Raw genomic sequence first — 3,564 nt, forward strand, 5'->3', positions numbered from 1 at the left:
ATTCATCTCCAACTACATCCCAATTTGGGCCAGTCACATGCTTGAGATTTTACCACTCACAATAATTTTTTACCAAAAGATAGAGAGAAAGGAAGTATTATTCCTGCAGTATAGATGAGAAAAGAAAGGCTCTAAGAGGGAAAGTGTTTAATCCAAGGACATAGCAAATAAAAGGTGGAGCTGCAGCTCAAATCTAAGGCCTCTGCTTAGCTGGTCAAGTAGTTGAATGTCAAATGGAAGTGTGGGTGAGTGGGTGGATGAGTTTTCAGCTCCCTGTTCAACAAAGGATGTGAGGCTGACTGGTGTGTGCCTTATCAGTGTTAAAGATTAGTAAACTCAGGGGCTTCCCTACCTCTACCCACACCAGAAATCTGGGTGTGCTCCGCCTTTGATCCCCTCAATCCTTACAAAGCCCAGATATCTATCTCTTAAGTGTTTCTCTGCCTTGGGGATCAAGTTAAGGAGTTTGTCTTTATATAAAGGTCAGTAAAGAAGCTTTAAAAGATTTTATGCAGAGTGATGACATGCTCAGACATGCGTTTTGAAAAGATAGCTCTGGCTGTTGTGTGAAGAATGAATTGGATATGGGCCAGAGGGGATGCAGAGGAGGAGACCAATCAGGAGGCCATGTCAGCAGTTTAGGGGAGGAATGATAACTGCATTCCAGAGAGAGGACATTCAACAGCTGCAAAGCCAGGGAGGAAGGAAAGGGCAAGACATTTTGGAGGAATTCAGATGGATCCATGGCCAGAGCACAGGGAGGGGAGGGAGGCACTGAAAAGGAGGGGCCATACCCAAGGAAGCAAGCTCACAGATGGGTCAGCTCCCAATCCGTTTTACATTTGTCTAACAACTGACCTGTGGTGGTGCAGTGGATCAAGCATTGACCTGAAATGCTGAGGTTGCTGGTTCAAAACCCTGGGCTTGCCTGGACATTTGTCTAACAAGATTTCTTCATGGCAGGATTACTGGTATTTAGCTATCACCAGGTGGACAATTCAAGATTCTCATTTGTAATCAACAAAACCACTTGTGGCTAACTTAAACATACAAAGAGCTTATCGGCAGTATATTCAGGTAGCTGCAACTGCTAAATAAAGAACACCGCAACCCATACCCCCACATTGCCAAACCCAGAAACTAGATATGGCCACTGCCACCTTTCACCAGAAAGGATTCTTTGTTGGGCCTACAACTTTGAGTTAAAGCCTTCACATGTCTGATTGGCTGTACCTTATCATGTGCCCTTGCCCTAGGTCACATGACCCTGCCCTTGCCACAAGGACCCAGAAACTGTATTGTTGGCACTTGTGATTTTCACACTGGGATGCAGGGTTTAACTAACTCCAAGAATCATAGGGTGAAAGATTCCCCAAAGGAAGGGAGTTTAGAGACTGAGTAGCAAAAACTACAAATATCCACTTTACTATGAAATGCAGCTAAGTGAGCTACAGTAACTTGTAGCCAAGAGATGACAGGAAAGGTTAGATACTCTTGCTCATGGAAAGGCGTTTACCAGGTTGTCTTAGTATTGTTAGCGTTCTCAAAAAAAAAGCAAGGGAACGGTTCTGCTTTTGTTACCAGCGAAATGATGAGATCTCAATTCTTGTCTTCTTGAAGGAAAGAATATAGTCAAGAGACAAAGTGCAGCAATTAAAGCAAGGATTTATTGCCCGTGCAAGAGGAAAGGCAGAGGAAAGGGGCCTTGGAGACAGGTTCAGGGGTTGCCTTGGATGAGCTGCTGCTGCCCATTGCTACCCCCGGTTACAGGTTACAAGTCTTGTGGGGTCCCTTAGAGCTTAGTAAAAAACAGAGAGGTGAGGAAAATGTACCTGGGGATAAGCAGAGAGGGAGGAGGAAGAGGAAGGTATGGGCATACACCTGGAGGGAGTACTCTGGGTCCTCCATCCAAAGGGTTTTAAGGATGGAGGTTTTAGTTGGGTCTCAGGGGAAGATCTCAATAGACTAGTCATCAGCTTTCTAAGTGGGTCCTTTTGGGTCGTGGTCTCCACTAATTGCTTGGTGCCAAGGCAGGTGATCATTAGATAATGCAGCTGGTTCTGAGATTAGCAGTGGCTTGCCTGGTTTTGTTGCTTTTCTGGGCCTGAAGCTGAAACACAACTGAGGCCTAGAGGTATCTGATGAAGGTCAAAGCCTCATTGTCCTGGGGGCTTAATGCTTAAGGACTATTCTCCAGCCCCCTCATTCACTCCTCTGCCAAGGAGGTTTAACCTGCACAATTAGCAACATGCCAGGGGAGGAAAGGTCAGGGGAGGTTCTAACCCATGGGCAGCAATATGAAATCAGGGGTCTAGACCGCATGACCAGCAATATACTAGTGGAGGAAAGGTCAACCTGGGGGCGAGAGCCTTGATTTTCCAGTTTTGCTTGTTGCCAGGCACCTGGGGCTTTCCACCCTGGTGAACTTCTGTGCCTGGCCTACAGTCCTTGCTCTGCTCATGTCTGTCTACTTGCCTGCCACAATTCTTTTTTTCTTTTTTTAAGATTTTATTTATTGCTTTTAGAAAGAGGAGAGAGAAAGAAAGGAGGGGAGGAGTAGGAAGCATCAACTCGTAGTAGTTGCTTCTTGTATGTATGTTCTTTAACCAGGCAAACATTAGGTTTCGAGCCGGTGACCTCAGCATTCCAGGTACATGCTCTATTCACTGCATCACCACAGACCAGACCCACAATTCTAGTAATGGTAAAGTATCTTGTATCAGAATAACCCTCCTGCAGATAACAATACAAACTTTAGACAAAATATAACAACAAGGATTAGAAGGCACTGGAGATCAAGCAAAACAGTCATTACTGGAGGGAATTTCACTCTTGAAAGATGGGAAACACACTGGGTGAAGTCTAATTTTATATGCATTTCTCCTGTGGGCCCTCCCCATTCTGGACAGTGTAGGGAAGCTAGAACTCAAGCAGAAACCTTGAGGGAGCAGAAGGTTGCTTGAGGTGTTAGAGGAAAGCATCTGGGTTGCTAGAATGGCTAGAATTGAAGGGGGGAATCCTGGAAAGGGGAAAGCCACAACAGGGTGAAGACTCCAAATCTACATATAGACTGAGCTCAGGACCTTGGCTGCCCCCTAACTGTGCACACATGAGGATGACTCTGTGGAAAGTCTTAGCTGGAAAGCTGAAAGCGCTGAGCAGAAATTTTAGATGCTTCTCACCACATGGGAGATAAGTTTGAGTTTTCCCAAATTATCACAATTTAGTAAACACTTCGGGTTTTCTGCTGAAACCTCAGAAATGCTCTACCTTAACAATAGAAACAGTATCCCAAGACTAGTTTTCCCCCAAGATTAAAGACAAAAAATATAAGCCCAATAGCCAACAATTGAAAACAATCTAAATGTCCCGCAACATGGGTAGACAAAATGGGTAGACCAAATGCAGTATATACATACAAAGAAATACTATTCAGCAACTAAAAGAAATAAAATACAAATACATGCTATAACATGGATAATCTTCAAAAGCATTATGCTTTGTGAAAAAAAAAGCTAGTCACAAAAGACCATATGTTGTATGATTTCATTTATATGAAACACC

The sequence above is a fragment of the Saccopteryx leptura genome, chromosome 1, assembly GCF_036850995.1.
Source record: "Saccopteryx leptura isolate mSacLep1 chromosome 1, mSacLep1_pri_phased_curated, whole genome shotgun sequence".
Classification (NCBI taxonomy): domain Eukaryota; kingdom Metazoa; phylum Chordata; class Mammalia; order Chiroptera; family Emballonuridae; genus Saccopteryx; species Saccopteryx leptura.